Raw genomic sequence first — 18652 nt, forward strand, 5'->3', positions numbered from 1 at the left:
ATTCACAGTTGACACTTCGGTAGTCGATTCTCCCCTCCCCCCACCTCTTTACTCTGTCAGCGCTATGGATTTTTCCGGAGTTCCTTGCACTTCTGCTTGATTTTGCATCGAATAGCACGGAATATTCATTGAGCGTTTCACTTTCATTGTATATTGTTAACCCCGATTTTTTGGTCGTTTCGAAATTTGAATCACCGAGCTCCGCGCTATGAAAAGCACTCTCTTCTGGTTCTGATAGCGCATCTTTTTTTGGAGGAGCGAGGGGGAAACAAAACAAATTGAATTCACCGATCTCACGCGAAAGTAAACCGAAAAGAAATATCGGTCGTAGCGAAGCTGTTTCGCTGAGAAAAATAATATCAAAATCAACGTTGAGGTGAATATTTTTCACGCGCCGCGCCTTTTTATTTATAACCTTTATCTCGTCGATCATTTTCTCCCCGTGGCTTTCAACCTCCTCGCATTCCCTTTTCTCGCGCGTTCGAGCACGACGCTATATAACTCCTATATCGACGATAATGTTCACGTGTTGCGAAAAGTAAGCAATCAAGCGACGTGTCCTCAATTCGCAAAAAATTAATTTCGCGTTACAACTCATTTGTTTTCCGTAACTCAGGAGGATTCAACGACTATCGTTATGAAGAGCTGAAACGCGATCACAAAATTCACCATACAGGTTCTTGGCAAATTTTTTAATTCTGTTATGTTTCTGCGCTGGGAGTAAATTTACTGGTCGCGCACCGTTAATAAGGAAACAATTTTCCCCGCGCACACAACTGCTGAAAACAATTGTTCAAGTCCTCGCCGAGGAGATTAATTATGTAGAACGCGCATTATAAACGAGTAAAGTTTCACTTAATCATGTTGACCTGGATGTGAAATGCCGCGTTTAAAGTGTTGGGTTACCCCTACTTTGTGTGTCTTTGATCGAATCGATGTAAAACAAAATTTTTATGAAACTAAATTTTTTTACCAAAAAGGAAAAAGAACAGGGTATTTATTTTTGTTGTAGACAAACTTCGATGCCAAAACACGATCATCAACGGCAACGATAACTTTTTTTCGAGGCAAAGAAAGTTTTCTAATTACATCGATATTATCCTTTTAACGACGGCGTATCTATTTTTTTTTCTTCCAAAATGCAGTAACTTTCTCGGTCTTGACGTTGAGTGCAACATCAAAGGGTCGATTATTTTTTTACTCTCGCTTGGAATTAATTTTAACGAAGTGCTTTTATAAAAATTAATTATGAAAACAAAGTTTGAAACCAGGTTAATCAGATGCTACTATGCATTAACGATAAGTTTATGATAGTTAATGAAACGGATTTCACACCGCTTCTAACTTTTTGAAAGCTTTCATGGTAAAGTCAACGGTCTTCATTATTCGACGTACAAATCTAAATTCATAAATTTATCCGCAGTAAATTCGCAAAACCAAGACTATTAATGACAGTAATTCTAAAGAGAGAGAGGGTAGCAATAATATCGGATGGAGCGGTAGAAAGCCGTGGCAGCATCAAACGCGAATTCACAAAATAAAGAAGCAAGAAAGAAAGAAAGAAAAAATATCCACGGGGCATTTACCAACGGTAATTTGTAGCTACGTGCGTATGACTAAATCGAAAACACGAATTAGATACGCTCGATTAAGCCGCTCAGCTTTCGTTAATGAGGCTGCGGCACTCGGGATTTTCCGCGAAAAGGCATTAGCGAACGAAGAGACTCGTCGGGCCAATTCGCGCCTCATGAAACCAGCTGCGAGTTCGGGCTCGCCTTTTACATGATGAATCGCTTAATTTTAACGGTCCGCGCGCGCTTTCGACGGCTGAGAAAGAGAGAGAGAGAGAGAGAGATAGATAGAGAGTGAGAAAGAGGTTGGAGGGAGGGAATGATTTTTAAGCACGAGAGGAATTACCAAAACCGGCTATAAGGTCATGAGTGATTGCTCTGAAATATTCAAAAGAAGAGCGCGAATTTCGCGTCCATACGAAAAAAGGAGCTCGGCGCGTCGTAAAATCGGCCGGTAGCTCTCTAGTTGTAAATTAAGCAGAATCGCGACGCGCTCGGCGGGGATATATTCCAATTTATTCGCAATCGGGTCAAATTCGAAATTTTCGCGCTCTCGCGTCGACGTTTTTTCCTCTTCGCTTTTCTTTTTCAAATTAACCTACTTCGTCGCGGCGCGGCACGAGGGACGTGCTTTTCCTTCGCGCGATCGGTATCGATCTTGAATTCGGGACACAATCGACGCAAGCTGCTCGCCTGTGCGAGAAATGGAAAGAAATATTTGCTCGGCTGGAGGAATCGAGCGTCGAAGGACGAAGTTAACAAGCGGCTACTCCGAACGCGAAATTCATACGCTCGAGAGACCATTCCGTGCGCTCGTCAATTCTAATTACCTTTTGCTAGTACCGCGGGACATTAGGCGGCTTTTTTGTTCTACCAGCGATGATCGCGACGCGTTTTATTTGCTAATAAAAGCTCTCACTTATCTCTTCGTATATTGACTCGACGAATGAGGGACGCGATAACAATTGAAATCGCAGGGAACGTTTGTTGTCGCGAAAATGTAAATGCATGAAGGGGCCAAGTCGATAAACAGAATGGAATCCGAGAGGCAAGATCTATTCCGAGCAACGGAGAGCAAACATCTTCACCGGCGAGCAAAAAAAGCTTCGGTCATCGAGTCACAACTAATCTTCTTCTTCGTCTTCTTCTTCTTCTTCTCCTTCTCCTTCTTCTTCTTCTTCTTCTTCCGTTTTTCCGACTGAACGAGAATCTTGACTGATGGCCGGCGAAGTAACGCGCGTCGGGCGTTGTTTTAGCAAATAGACATTAATTTATAAAGAGAGGAGGGGAAGGGGCTTTGAACTTGATCCTCCATCAAGCAAGTCTCATAATGGGCCTCGCCGCGCGCGTACGTGACTCGGAGATTCTCTCGCCGAGCGACGCTCGGAAGGGGCCATAAATTTTTCCGGGGGGGCTCAATAGCTTTAGCCTGCGAGAGAGAAACTTCATGCGAGGTAATCACATCGGGAAACGCTCTAATGGAGTGTCACGAAGGCTCGCTCGCTTGCTTCGCCTGGAATGGGATTAACTTTCAAGATGCGTTTCGGCGGCTCGCGTGACGCGAGCGAGAGCAACAGTAGTTTTGCATTATCTCGAGCGTTCTCATCCGTAACGACGAAGAAGTCCGAATCGACGCAACGAAACGAAACGGAAACTAATCGCGGATCGCCGTAGAGAAGAAAGAAAACGTCCCGATCGGAGGCGATTGCCTGGGGAGAGGAAAAAAATTCAATACGGCCGACAGATAAACGAGAACAGCGAAGCGGCGCGGAGCTTTAGCACGAGAAGCTGACGTTGACGCGAGACTCTTTGACTCGTTAGGGAGAGCTTGCACCTTCCCGGCTCTTATCGCGTCGCTACACGATAGCTTTTCTTCCCCGACCTATCCCTTCTAAGTCGACTTTGACGCCTCGCCGAGATGACGCATTTTTTTTTGTTTTTCTGCGTCGCTTCGTTGTGTGCTTTTAACATGAAAATCACGCTACGTTTGTCCTTGTCTTTTCTTTATACGATCAAAACGTACGCGACATTCAGCCTGACAGTCGTCGAGATTATATCGTTTTTTTGCCCATAACGCATATGTAACGTTACTCCCCTCTGCACGAGGTTTTAATTATGCTCTGCTCCATCGTCGTACGTCATACCCTGACTTTTTTATTGAAAATTCAGCCTGCGAAGTCATAAAATTCTCTCGTCCGCCTGTCTCTTCCTCGACAACACGTCCTTTGCATATGTTTCTAATAGAATCATAAAAATTTTGTGCCGGTCGTGCATATAAAGTGAAACCCTGACAAACGAGTAGCCGCACCGAGAAAAATTAAATTGACCGACAACGCGGGTAGGGCAATAGAATTAATTGGTTGGAATCTCAGTAGAGAAAGGCACACTCGAAAAGCAATTACTATTTCCTTGATTTAGAACATTTTTCATCTAAGAAATCAACCTACGTCCGCTCATCACTATACATCAATCTAGGGATAATTAAATAGCCGATCGTTCTTTCTGCGCGTCGATCGCGTAACACCCAGCAACAAGGACGAAGCGAAACGTCACGGCGAAATCCTCGAGGATGCACAGTTAATTAGATTCTGTTCTATTGCACGAGAGACACCCAATTCCCAATCCAGACCAGCAAAACGCGTGCAAACAGCAGTTTAATACTATACTACGGTGATACCCGCTGCCAGTTGAATTTACTTTTCATTTCGGCCAATATTTGTTATTTTAACATCGTTGCCGTTCCGTCATTTCTATTCTCGCTACGCTCTTTGAGGTTCAGCATGCGAGCACGTTTCAAATAGTTTGTCAAAGACGTTAATAAACGGACGTGCTTCGCGTCGTAGCAATTTGCACAGATCGAAACGAAGTGAAACTTGCTTCGAGCGCCCGCACATACACACCTTGCGGCCGGCGTAAAAGCAGCTCTCGTAGCTCGAACCAATCGTTGACTCGCGGGGAGGAGAAAAAAGAAAGCTGCACGCGTGCTCGTTATATTAGGCTTTACGGCTGCTCGCTCGACCAGCTTTCATACATACATCGCCGGCAGCACATCTGGGTCATTCCTTAAACGCGAGTTTTACACGCGCGCTAAACAATTGCTCTCTCTCTCTCTCTCTCTCTTTTCCCCTTCTCGCATCTTTCAGCTCATTTCAGAGCTACAAAGACGAGCCCATTCTGTATTGCTCGCTTACCTCCTTCTTTCTTTTACGTTTCGGTTTATACAACCGAGCTATGAAAAACACATTCGTACGAATGTTTGCGGCTTTACTTGCCTCCAATAAAAAGCAAAATGAGCGCGCATTCTGCCACGCCCCTCGGGTTTCGTTAACGACGAACGATCAGTTGTACTCGCAGCGCGTAAGCGATTCACGCGAGTGCTTTTCGAGAGAGAGAGAAAGAGAGATGGGGGAGGGCGACAACGAGAGTCACGAGTCCGCAAGTGTAACGTCCACGGAGGGTGACACACCCATTCGATGCCGGGCACGCGTCGAACTTTCCAAGGCGCTGCTTTCTTTCCGCGATTCTCGCGCAAGCGCGACGCGCGCCGTCCCTCCGCGTGCGGGCGATCGCGCAGCCGCGTAGGCGCAAATCGGTCGTGCATCCGGCGTTGATTTCTCGGTTTGCCGATGCGCCCCGATCGATAACGTCGCGCTTGGCTTTACGCTCGCCGGAGCCCGTCTAATTGGAATTCATGGCGCTGCCAAGAGGCCGCCGCAATTAGGCGTGGTTGTTGCGAAAGAAGCTCGACGCCGCTCGCCCTGGCACTAAGTTCGAGTAGCCCATACATGTAGATATCAATTTAGCAAGTTGGGCGCTTGAATAGACTAATGAACGCTCCAATTATACGAGCGCGACGTGGCGAACACTCCTGAACTCTGTTGCTCGTTCGACACTCGAAACTCTAGAGGAAAATCGCACAGTTGGTCTTTCGAATTTTCGGAAAATAATTTCGAACCTAATTGAAAATGACGCGACTAGAGTCAGTTCCGAGTGCAGTTCGGATGTTCCGACTTTCAACGGTAAAAACTAGCTTCGACTTGGGTCGATTGATCCCATATTAATCGCTATACTCCGTGATCTCGCGGTCGCGACTGAGAAAGGATAGGAAGAAGGCAAAAACGATAATTCACGCGACGCGGCGTGACGTTCTTGGCAAATATAGAGAGAAAGTGAAAAAAGAAAAACTACGCGAGCGCGGGAAAGGCGACGCGTGCCCCGCGCGACAGGGCGCATTTTCAAAAACGGGCTGAAACAATGGCAATAGAGGCAGCAATAAACAATCGCCTCGGGCCGTGCAGGCGCGCACACGCCAACGAGAAACTCTCGCACTCAACGTCAATAGCAGCGCGTCGGGCAAGCATAACCGTTTTTTCTCTTTCTCTCTCTCTCTCTCTCTCTCTTTGCCAAGAGCAGAACTATGCGCCCCGCGAAACAATGCCCATTATACGGGCCGACGTTGTTTTGCGGAACGCGCCTCGGACGGCAGTCGAGTGTGCGCTCGTGGCCCTGCGCCACACACGCTGCCGGCCTGCGTCTCCACACCGGGAGACGAATTTATCGCGCAGGGCTGAGTCGTTGCGCGAAGACAACCCGCGGGATGGCTTTCGAGCGAATAAGAAATGTGATTTCGCGGAACAAGGCGCTCCCGTCGATGCCGTCAGTTGACTTTTCGGTGATATAAGTTGATGCGCTGGCGCGAGACTTGCTGCTCAACCGTTTGCGCACGATAGCGAGAGCGAAAGAAATGAGCTTACTTGAAATAACTAAAGGCAGAGAGAGAGAGAGAGAGAGATTATTATTTCATAATATATTTATTTCTAGTTAGGTTCGATAGAACTGGAAAGCATTTAGGTAGGCAAGTGATATAATAACAATAAACAAAATATTTTAAACTAAGAGAAAATACAAAATTCGAACGAAGTGTGAATAATGTAGGATGATAAATTCAGATTTTGGTATAGATATATTGCTTGAACTTCTTGAGCTTCGCTCGCGTCACAATTGCCATTTACGAAATCATCATTAGGAGATTTAAACAAATCCGCAGACGGACTACTATATTGATATAGTATAGTGTCCCACAATGTCATGGCCTGAATACTAAAGGAACTTTCGTATACATTGATATTCGAGAGAGAGAGAGAGAGACAGAGAGAGAGAGAGAGAGAGAGAGGGAGAGAGAGAGAGAGAGAGGACGACCCAAGCAAAAGACAGATAGATAATTACATTGAAAATAATGGCACTTTACGAATGTATCACGCCATTACTTTACATTACTTTTCACGTCAATGTCGCTGCAAATAACTGATAACTGACAACTTTTGAATTAGTCGACTGTATTTTTGGAAATATACCAAGCAATGAAAAATGCATGCGACGGATTTATTTTAATTTTGACGAGTTTGGCGGTATTTTTTTGGCCGTAAAAGCTCGAGTACTGCCTGAAGTGGATCAATCGGCTTGCCGACAATCCATCCTACGTACAGGATGGCGTTAATCAGTCGAGTACGGCAAGATGTTAGTCGAGACAGTCGGGTTGTTTGCAATGTCAGCCGCAGTTATCCGCGCTACTGCTAATACAAGACTTCGGTCGGGACAAGCCCGAGCTAACCTCGGGCTCAAACAGGATTTTAGCATTGCTATAAGTCGATGGGTAGCTAGTAAAACAAAACCTTTCGCTCTCACCAATGAATTCTTCCGACATTGCTGCTTATAAAGAAAAGAAAATTCATTTATACCATATCAGTCTGACGATGTTTGCCTTTTCTGCTTTGGCTTGCCTTTTCTTACGATGTTTTAATGCGCGTCGAAGGCTTACGGACGAAAGAAAAACTCGAAAACATTGCAGAATCGAGCGTTCTGCGAAAGATCGATTATGTTTGCGCGCATAATCAAAACAAATATTACGTGCTAAGCTACCCATATCAATGAAAACTCGAGGGCACCCCGTGATCCTGTGAACAACGCAAGCTCGGTAATCCGCAAGCGTAGATACGTACGGTAGAGGCGTTGGTCGCCGTTGGTCAGAGAAATTAGAATGTATGCGCTCTGTTTACAGGCGGCCTCGTTTTCGCCTCGCACCCATCTCCTTCGCTCGTTACTCTTTAGCATAGATAACGCCTCCGCATACTGGATTTGGCTAAAGCGCGCGCTGCTCTCTAAATACCCCCTTCGTTGTTCCCTTCGCGCGCGCTCGCGTCGAAAACTTTATTTTTTTCGCGTCCGAACGCTGAATGATGGAGTGCCGTTATACGCTGATTTATTTTTTCTTGTTTCATTCGATGCGTGATGAATATGGATCGGCGTGTGCGTATGAGATTTTAATGTGCGATACGCTATGTGCAGAGCATCGAGGCTATCGGCGATGTGAAAGGAACCTGGAATATCAATCATTGATGAGTTATTCGGCTGAGAAATCACTCTCAGCGCGTTATTCGTCAAATTTATTGAAAGTTTATAATCACCGCGCGGTAGATTTATTTTGTTTTCCAACGCGAATCAGTTTTTCTGGGAAAACGATTTTATCAATAAAGTAGAAAGAAAAAAAGAAGAAAAAATCCAATTAATCCTCACCTAACAAGTATCAATAATCCCATAAAAGAGCACTGAAAACAGCGAAAGGTTGGCGCAGGCAACGCTATAACAAAAAAACAATTACCGTTTCTCCCTCCCTCCCTTCCTCTCTCTCTCTCTCTCTTCCTGGCTGGCGGCGCTCATTTTTCGTCGATTCCGCGGGGACTTTAATTAGGAGCGCAGGGCACTTTGGATTCATTGCCAACGGCGCATTTTCGATCTCGATTCAACTCGAGCGAGAAATCGAGTTGCACGCTCACGTACGACGACTACAAAAAAACGGATGGGAATAGCGGTAAAAAATGAAAATTCGCGTCTTGTTTTGTCGTTCACGTGGGAGACAATTTTTGTGCAAAATATCGTAAAAAACATACGCGAACTAAATAGTGCTGCAATACCGAAGTAATTGAAAGTATATGTAGGTCGATTCAAGCTTGAAAGCTAAAAAAAAAAGTAAAGGAAGACGATAAATGCTATTTGGACGTCGCCTCGTAAAAGCATAACAAAAGCAGCGAATAAAGTAAGTAGGTACCCGAGAGCAAGACGGAAAAAGGAATATCGCTACGAGACGTTGTCGTCGTAGCAGGTGCAGAGAGAGAGAGAGAGAGAGAGAGAGAGAGAGAGAGAGAGAGAGAGAGAGAGAGAGAGAGAGAGAGAGAGAGAGAGAGAAAGAGAGAGAGAACAATGCTCGTCGAGGAGTTTTCATAAATCTACGTTAGCCCGAGGGCCAACTTTGGTCAAGGACGCGTGGTTGCAGCGAGAAAGGAAAAAAATAATTGCCTGGCCGGCGATCGAAACTCGCGTCTATTCGTAATTGCACGTCGGACATAATTAAATAACGTTTCATAATTATATCGCAAAAACAGCAAATTCTTTCGCACACGCACGCGCTATGATCAAATATACGTAAGGGCACGGCCGTAATGCACTTTCTGCCGGGAGGCTTTCAGAAACTCTCTTCTTTTTCCTGTCGGCTCGCCGGCTCGTCGTGAAGTTTTCCGCGCGCGCGCAATGTTTCCCGAGAAAACGATACCGAGCGAGGCGTATAATGCTTCCTTCCGTGCTCAGCCGTAGGCCGTTAAACTTTTACGCCCGACGCATATTTGCTTTTGTAAATTTCGCTGCTGTGAGGATTAATCGAGCTGCATAATTAATGGATTGCGCCGTAATTGCTGTTTCGGCTGAACTTTGGTTTATTGCGGTTCGCGAGTTAATTGGAATTGGAAAACTCGCGGCGCGAAATTTATTTTTTCGGAAATGAATCTGCGTGTTACGAGCGAGGCCGAGTCAAACGAACGACGCGTCATTCAATGAAACTCCTCTCAACACTTGGACGCGAGCATCCATCACGATGGAGAAGCAACGTGGCAGGCAAGAGAAATCGCCAAGAGAAGCACCGAAGACGCCTCGTCGATCTTCGCTCGAGCGGCAAATATGAATCTCATGGTGAAATTAAGCGAGGGAGCGATAGAGGCGGTCAAGATGGGCGAAGCGCAGAGCAGAGAGCAGCGACTGACGATTCCATTCACACTCGCCGGGCACTTTCGCTCTTTCGGCTCGACGTAAGCTCCCTCCGTAGCTCGCTAGCGCCGACGCGAGGATAACTTTATTAGAGCGTCGCTCGAGCGGAACGCCAGAGCTGCAATGTCTTATCGAACAAGATGTAATCCATGCCTGAACGCCGAGGACGTAGGTCAGAGTTGATAACCAGACGTTTTAGCGCGCTTACGGCATCTCTCTCTTTTTATGTCCCCTTGAGGAAGGTTGTATACTCGAGTCGAAACCCAGCGTCACTGTTTGCGAGTAAGAGATAAAGATATGAAATTCCGAGACTGACTCCTGAATTAATGATAACGCTGGGATTTATGCCTATTGTAAGCGCGGAAAGATACGTGATGCTTTTTAGCAATCATGCGGGCCGTGGAGGCGTGTCAGTTGCGTTGGCATGGGCGATATTCGGCTCACTATTCATCCGCGAAAGCTGTCTACGAGAACAGACAAACATGTAAATAAGGAGCGATGGGTTTCCATGCCAGACTGACCGTTCGATTTGCCTCGCCCTCTTCGCGATAACGGAAGCGCGAACGGGCATAACGTCGCGATCGGTCGCAATTTTAGCGACGCCTAAAAAGCAGCAATTGTGAGAATAACGACGTCGAAGAGAACATAACTACAATCAATCTCACGGAAGACATTGCTGCGTCGTTTACCGTCAGCACTCGAAATCGAATCGGGATATAGGGATCCGACGACGAATAAAAAAGGGAGCCTCGCGAGCTGCGATAAGATGCGACGACGTCCCGTCTTCGGATGACGACGTGCATCCACGATTCCCAGCGGATAGATGAGCAAATGGGAAAGAAGAGAGAGAGAGAGAGAGAGAGAGAAAGAGGCTGCACGCGAGTCGAATAGCAGATGGTGTCGCAGAGCCTTTTTTCTCGTCAAAGTGAAAGCAATTTGCCGTAGTCTTTCAGAACGCACTCGACTTTTGTGCTCGCGGTGGAGGCTTTGTTGTCATTGTCGTATCTCCCGATGGCTTCACTGGATTGCCTTCTTGGATCCTCTACGATTGCCTCGAATATATCGCATCGACGAGCATGCCGTTCTCTCTCGCCTGTTCTGCTTCCTTGCCAAAGGACGCGGAAGAGACGCGGTGAACTCGGGGGTTGGCGGAGGAACGCTAATTATTTAACGGCGGGGATTCGTGGCCGCGCGAATGGAAGCTGCGAATATCAAAGCTAAATATACCCGAAGCAGCGAAAGAAATTCGCGGAGATCGAGAGAGAGAGAGAGAGAGAAAGTCACGTTACTTTGGGCCTCGTGAAAGCACCGAGGAACCTAGAGCAGCTTCTCTTTGAATTGACTCGTCCTTTTCGCGCCGACTCTGGGATTTAATTACCGCGCGACTGTCTCTCGAGCACGCCCTCCGTGACTTTCACTTTCGCTTCGGGTTCTTTCTCCATAACTGCCGAGCTTCAGCGTCGACTAGAATGCTACCCTTCCTCCTCGTCTCTTCTCTCGCGGACCGCCGTCGCGCGAGCGATTCCGTTTATCCGGGGTGCGGCATCGCGCGAACTCGGATTGCAATTTCGGTCTTGGGGGGCAAGATGCGAGTACGCGTGCCGCTCCGCGCCGTCGGCAGACGTGCCGCGAGTCCAATTCAACTTTCCGCTGCCGTTTCCGCTTTCGTTCGACGCGTGCGCGTGGCAACGAAAGTTGGATTAGTTCGCGCGCGGCTAACGCGGCTGCGCTCACGTGGCGCGTCGCGAGCGGCAAGCAGCGATTGCAATTTTTCTCGCCTGCTTCTTCGGCACCACGAACGCTCGCGCCAGCGCCGCGCGCGATCTATCGCTACAAAGCAACCGACGCGAGAGAGAGAGAGACGTCAAGAATAAGGCGCGCAAAGAGCAAACAAAAGCAGCCACGAACAATGGGCAGCCCCGAGCCTTCCGAAGTCAAGAGCAAAAGTCTCTCTCGCTCTCTTTCTCGGTTCGGAAACTCTCGCTCTGCGACACTCGGAATATGGGTCAGGGGTGCAAGTGTGTTTAGCGTGTTTACCTCGGTCCTCCTTTCAAAACTCCGTCATCGCGCGCGACGAATCAGAGGGCCGCCGTGACAAGCCGTTGTTAATACTTGCTGGTCCGTCGCCGCGCGCAGGTGCGTTCGATTCGATAACGACTTAGGCGCGATCGATTCGGAGTCTTCGGATCTTGTTGCCATGGGACGAGGCGATTGGGGCGTTTTTTGCGAACTCTCACGGAAAGCCATCGCTTACGCACGGACGGCGATTCATCACGAGCGAGGTGGAATCTCGGCTTTCATCGACGCTCGTGCGAGCTCTCGTCTACATACCAAATATACAAGTTTCCTGCGTTGCGATGTGTTTCAACGGGAGAGGCTTTGTGGTCGCGAACGCGAACGAAACGAGAAAATCGTTAGTGTTTGTGACTGGCGACAGCTGCCTCGCGCGCGACTCGGTGAACGTTGAGAAAGGCGCCAAACGGACGAATAAAATGCCAATGTCACGATCCGGCTGGCCAATCCTTGGGCCTCCTTCGTTCGTTCTCCAAGAAGACGCGCTTCGAGATAGACGATCGTTTGCGAGCACACGCGAGATCGCTTTAATTGCGAAAAATGACGTTTCACGGAGAGATCGTGCGCGCGGAAACGAACGAGGGATTCCGCGATTAATTGAACGCGTGTCCCAACGCGTAAGCCCCACCGTGTAAGCGAGAAGTCTGGCTTTTCGATCGTCGCGCACGCGCGCACAACTTGAACCGGTGAGAAGTTTTTGTCCGGCGTTACGGCCGCGAACCGGGCGAGGAAAAAACAAAGTTTTCGGGAAAACGTTTCGACCCGGCGTTCCGTAAAAATGCGTTTCTCTTCAATTAAACGAGTTAAAACGCGTCACCGCAAGAACAACGCGCGCCCCCGCAGTTCTAGAAAGAGTTTGTCGCGCGGCAAACAAACTCGGCTAATTAGGAGGGACGGAGAGAGCGTTTGAAGCGTCGGTTCGCTTCTGCAAGAGGCGCGAGCGAGGCCGCGATGAAACACCTGATGCGCGCATTAAAACGACGCTCGTCGACGGCCCGACGGAGGAGCTAATTCTGATACGATTTTCAGCTTCCGTGTTTTCGCGAGCTTCAACATTATTAAAGAGCGATTCGCGCGTCTCGCGTCGTTTTCGAGGATTATTCTACCGCGGTGCTCCATTCTCGCGCGAGTCCATGTACAGTTGTTTGGTCGATGCCGAGTTGCTGCTTTGCTAATGAAATTTCTAACCGAAGCTCGTTCGTTTATCAAGTCACGGACACGATGCGACGCCAAATTATTTGCGGAACGCTCGCAAGCAGGGTAACGGAAACCCGATCTTTTGTTAGGGCTGCTCGACGAAAAGGAAAACTCCAATTAAAAACATGAAATCGAGAGCAGTTTCAGCCGCAACAAATCAAGCCGAGTATTACAGCCAGACGGGGGAGCGACGAGAAGAACGAGTGCCGACGAGGAATTCTCGCGCGCGAAACTCAATGGGAGGGCCTAACGAAAGGGGAAAAGGGGAGGGCGTGGGAAGACGGAGCCTCGTGGAAATGAAGTTAGCGCGCCGTTGTCGAAAGTTGGGCCAAGCCAGCGAGACAGGCAGGCAAGCAGCGAAGTTTGGCAGTGAGCGAGGCGCCCTTCAGCAATTTCGTCGACGGACAAGTCGATGGACAGTCGATAATCGGCCTCGACCGGTGACGGCGCTCGAGCCATCCGAACTTGGCCTTTCGCAGAGGAGTCACTCGCTACTGCTCTGCGATTGACGAGCGGCATCTATGAACTCGATAGTATCGCTCGAAAATCTCGATGAGCATGGCGAGACGACCTCGCGAGGCTTGGCTTCGGAAGCGCGGATAACGAGGGCCCCGCGCGTGCCGTGCAGGCACGTCTTGCCCGCGAGGCTTCCGCGTAAAAAACATGTTTCTGTCGCTGTCAAGCGGTCCTCCGTAAATACCTTCGTCCGCTTTGCGCTGGCTCGCGTTAGAATTGCGCGACGTGTCGACGACGACGCCTATGGGAATTCGGCCTCGGCGTGACTTTCGGTCGCGACCGGAAGGACAGCATGGATCCAGCGGCGCGCGACTTTCATTCGTTCACCGGTTGATTTTCAAATGTTAGCCAAGTGATCAGAGCTTACGTCACGGAATATTTTGTGAATTTTTGTAGAGCAACCCCAAGAAGTCAGCTGCTCGTCCCTGATATGCCGTGAGACTTTTAATCTCTTGATTTATTTTCGAGGACAAAGTCGACCTCAAGCTTTCTAATTTCGAAAGTTAAATCGTAATAATATCAAGTACATAAAAGTTATCCCTGCTAATATTTTCTGAAATAATGGCTATTAATTGAATTTGTACACTCACCGGTAATGATTCTTTAATGAGTAATCTCGGTATCCTTATATTGCAACTTCTTTTACCTGGAAACGGAAACAACAGTATTAACTTTTCACGCGTATACATGCAGAGAATTTTGTATCGATATCTTTGGAGGATCGATTATTTTTCTTTCGAGAACGTTCTTTTCGCAATATAATTATTACGAGGATTTTTACTAGCCTCGTTCTTTCGAAGGGTCCCATTTCGTCTACCCATCCGCGTCCTCAAGCAACATATCGTAACTTGGCGTTCTCAAACGCAGTTTACGCTTGCAGTATTATTATGTTTAATTTACATGTACAGCGTCTGAGGTGTACCTCAATCCTTGTCTCTGACAACATTTATCGATAGTTTTGTGTACGTGCTCGTTGTAAAAACAGGCTTGGAGCTACATCCCACGACGTTCCTCGGTCCACTTTGCGTTCTCATCGGCGAGCATTAACGAGCGATGTCCGGTAACACCAAGTTTAATCTAGCTCTCAAAAATCGAGTTAAACAGTCGTTTTCAGCTGCTCGCAACGCAGTGGCTGTCGCGAAAATAACAACCAGGCGCTCGCTCGAATTAATTAATTCGCAGGGTAAGAAGTTGTACATCGTGTGACGCGCACGCAGGGGCACAGCTCAATTACCAGCCGTAATGACCCACATAATGACTTAGCTTCAATAGGTAAAGTCATAGGTGGAGCGAGAGCATGCTTCAAATGTAAACGCTGACGAGGCCATAATCACGCATCGCGTCATTTGGGTCACGTGCGCGCGGCGAGGTTTTGTTTAAACTTTGACGTCTCTCTCTCGCTCAGCGGCAAATCGAGAACGAGAACAATCGAGCGAGAGGTAGCTTTGTGATTAATTGTTCGTATCCGCGAAGCCTCCGATACTCGCAGTTCGTACGATTTGTGGTTTGTAATACAGCGTTTCATGGAAATGTTGCGCTCTACGTGAATGAGCATCCGGAAGCTTGGCAAATTGATTGTTGCGCCCCGACCTATTCGTAATAACCGAGCGTTTTAGTTACACGTCGACACTTATTGTGCTGCCAATTTTACAAATCGTTTCGCCGTAATCATCGACATTAGGGCCGGCTAAAGAAGTATCCTCAATTTCGTAGAGCTTCAAGGCCCCCCACCCCTTAACCACGAGCATGTGAACGTTCATTTGCTCTCGAGAACAAAGCCCGGTGGTATTTTGCTGCACGCCATCTCAGCGCGCGGCTTTATTACCCGCCGTGCCGCACACTATTTTTTTTTTAAATATCACACATAAAAATTCAAAGTACGCGCGCGACCCACATATTGAATTAGTATAGCAGGCGCTCAGATTAACTTTACGTAGTCGAGAACAAAGGAAAAAAGAAAAGGAAGACGAAGAAGAAGAAAAGGAACACTCGCTCGGATAAAAGCGAAGACAGCGGGCAGAGCGTATGGCATTGCTTCGGGCAGCCGACTAATTAATATTGCGTATGTACGCGGTTGAGCGAAGTTTTCGCCTGTAGGCGTGCAAACTAATTCAACGGCCGAACAACGGCCGACGGGCCAGCCGCTGGCCCAAGACGCTTGTTTCGGTCTCCGGGCGAACTTGGCACAAAGGCGCAAAATCAGCCCCCCTATAGCGGCGCACGTCCGTCGTGCAGCGGCAGGCAGTGGCCCGTTTTGATATTACCGCGTTGTCGGCCGCTGCGGCTTCTCGCTGTTACGCGCCGCCGTGCACGTTGGAATGCGTCCAGCGTTTGCCAGATTTGCGGCCGCGCGCTGCGGTCGTACGTACGCATCGCGCGACGCCCGGACTCGTCGAGATGCGTCGCGGCGAAAGATTATGTCGTTGGAGTGCGGGACATGGCTAGAAGCCCGGTATGATTCGCCATTCGTATGCCGATGCGTCTTTTGATTGAAAGAAAATCACGAGCTTCGTAATCGCGCGTCGTCGCAGACGAAAGCGTCGCACGGCTGACCATAGCGTTTACTTATTCCACTGCGTACCAAAATCTTGACGCAAAGTTATTTATCCTAATTAATCGAGCGGCATCGTGGATCGATCGGAAAGATGTGGTTGGCGAACACCAATTACTCAACAATTAATTTCCCACGAGCATACATTGGTCGTCTGGCGAAAGAGGGAGAAAAATCACTGACCTACATTAGCCTGCACTATATTTATCAGTAGATCGTAGCAATTGCGTCCCGCTAATTAATAACGATGCCTCTGGGATAATGAATAGTTCAGGCAGTAGTGCAGCACATATACCTACGTAGCAACTCCTTGGTGGTTTTCGGGGAATTGAGATCGATCCAATACGTCTTAGGTGAATTAATTACCTATCAGTGGCATAACGCACCACGGATATTCTCATTTTTCGGGACGCGGATTTGCATAACAATTGAGATCTTAATCTCGTTGATGATCCGTCAAACGAACGCGCGTGCGTTCGGCCTATCAAATATTGACGAATCAATCTGCATACTGGCAAGATTCACTTGAACTTTGCGGGGGTTATTATTGGCCGCGGTCTCGCCTGATTGATACGATCTCCGCAGCCTAATGAATTTATCGACGGACGCTCGAGGTCGTGAACGCTAAGCGTACGCTCTCGTTTTCGGTCGCGCGTCGAACGCCATTAACGAACGCTTTGTGATTGTTACGACAGTCGAACGCTCGAAAACTTGGCGCTCGCGGGCCTTTCAAAGTTTTCCTTTCCTTTTATCCGTAAGCTAATCTAACGCCGAGAGAGATCGCGCTCGAGCCCGACGCCACGATTACTCCAAATTTTAAATCATCTACTTTGGAAACTATCTCACCGCTGGATTTTACAGCTGTTTGATGGCTTCCGTTGGCGCGCGCGTCCTAATCTCGACTCTCTAAATTAGACTCGGCAGCTCCCACGCACAATAATCTTGCTTTCGATCCTCTCTCAAAGAATCGCTTGTTAATGACAAATTCAGAAATATATGCGGATCGTGGATTTTTCGAAAACGGATTTTACGCTCGACTAATGCAGTTGCTGATGGCTGAATTATGGCTGATAATTTGGTCCGCTAATTAGACGCTTAATACACTTGGATTTAGCGAGCTGCGATTGGCTCGTGTGAAATTCATGGTGCGTCGCTATAAGTTAAAGCATATTTCAATTAATTACTTTGGCGATGAAATCGAGAAGATAGAACGATCGACGGGTTTTTACGTTCTGACGAGCGAACGCGGAAATTGATTAAAGATACTTTTTTTTTTATGGCTAAACGGAAGCTTTGTGGAACTTTCGCGTTCGAAAGAGCAGTAAAAAAACAAGCAGCCTCTTCATAATTGCTTTCATCGCCGTGAAAAATGAATAGCTCAGCTCTCTTTCTCGACGTTATTTTTTCTTTCGTTTTTCGTCGATCGTCGAGATCATTGAATCACAGTAGTGCCTCGAGAATGCCGCAAGCCAACGTTTTTCAAGAGAAAGGGAACAAGTTTCTTCGTCGAGGAGGCTTCGCAAAGTTACGGTGAGACAAAAAGAAAATGCCTCGTTGATTTTCGGCGAAAGTCGGTCCGCCAAGTCCGAAAAAAAGGATATTGGAGGAAACAGAACGCAGAGCTGTTAGCAAAATTGAAAACACTCGCTCGACGTATCCTCGATAACCCGACACATATACACTAGACCTCTGGATCTCTCTCTTTCTCTCTCTCTATCTTTTAGCCTTATGTTCTTCCTCGAAAAGGAGAAACGGGAACGCGCTGTAAGAAACCAGATACTACCTTCTCCCTTTTCCTTCCCTCTTAAACATCACCGGCGTCTCTTATTCAATTTTCGCCTCCGCTTACCTGATTTTCATCATCGACAACAACGCGAGACTTGGTCATCGAAATTTCGTCGAGCTGCGGTGTAACAGCCGAGTAGTTTTACTTGCGTTCTTGCCTTTATCTAGGTCACGGTTCATCTCTGTCTCAGTTTGAAGAAGTTTGCTTTTTCCCTGCTCTTCCGATTTCATTTGCCAAGTCCACGATAAACAGAACGAGCTGAGTCGCTCCGAGGCAAGGTGGCGCTTTAAATTTATTCCGCAAGTTTACGAGCGAATCTCAATGAAAGATTTGACTCGAGTTTGCCCTAATAATTTAAGTGTAAACTTGCGCTAGGCCATTTGTCTAAAAGTAACGCGAACTTAAATTTCGTTTATCACCGCGCCGAGGTAAACACACGGCAGTGCGCCCGAGTAAACAAATCCGACAAAAAAGTACTCACCGCGACGATGTTTACAACCCATTCGAGCGTAGTTCCCCTCGTTATAAAACTTGGTTAGCCTCGCGGACGGCGCGAACGGCAGCTCGCTCGTTGTCCTCCATTGCGATGGGCTAATGAGGTGCGCACGCGCTAATTCCACAACGGTGAATGGGCCAATATGCTGCGATTTGTGCATCGCGCGTTATTAAACTTTCGGCCGAGTGTCCGCGACTCGCGCGCTCTCCAAGTTGGGACTTTCGTCGCGTATGAATTTTCCACGGGACGACGGCGACGCGAGAAGAAGGCGCGACGCGCAATCGAACGCGATTGTCATTCAAAGCGTTCGCTCTCTATTCGGACGAGCGTCCCAGATTTCCGGAGGCTCTGGAGCTTCGTATTAATTA

At 47.8% G+C, this 18652-nt stretch overlaps 1 protein-coding gene across 3 annotated transcripts in view; it reads right to left on the reverse strand.

The window, feature by feature from the left end:
- The window catches only part of LOC131663072 (acetylcholine receptor subunit alpha-like), an 81519-nt gene that overhangs the window by 49917 nt on the left and 12950 nt on the right, over positions 1–18652 (reverse strand). For all 3 annotated transcript variants that reach the window (XM_058933162.1, XM_058933161.1, XM_058933160.1), the window contains exon 3: positions 14042–14097. The gene's annotated coding sequence lies outside the window, so the exon portion shown is untranslated. The remainder of the gene's footprint in view (positions 1–14041; positions 14098–18652) is intronic.

Source organism: Phymastichus coffea, unplaced genomic scaffold (genome assembly GCF_024137745.1).
Source record: "Phymastichus coffea isolate CEN01 unplaced genomic scaffold, Cenicafe_Pcof_1.1 PCOF00031, whole genome shotgun sequence".
NCBI lineage: Eukaryota > Metazoa > Arthropoda > Insecta > Hymenoptera > Eulophidae > Phymastichus > Phymastichus coffea.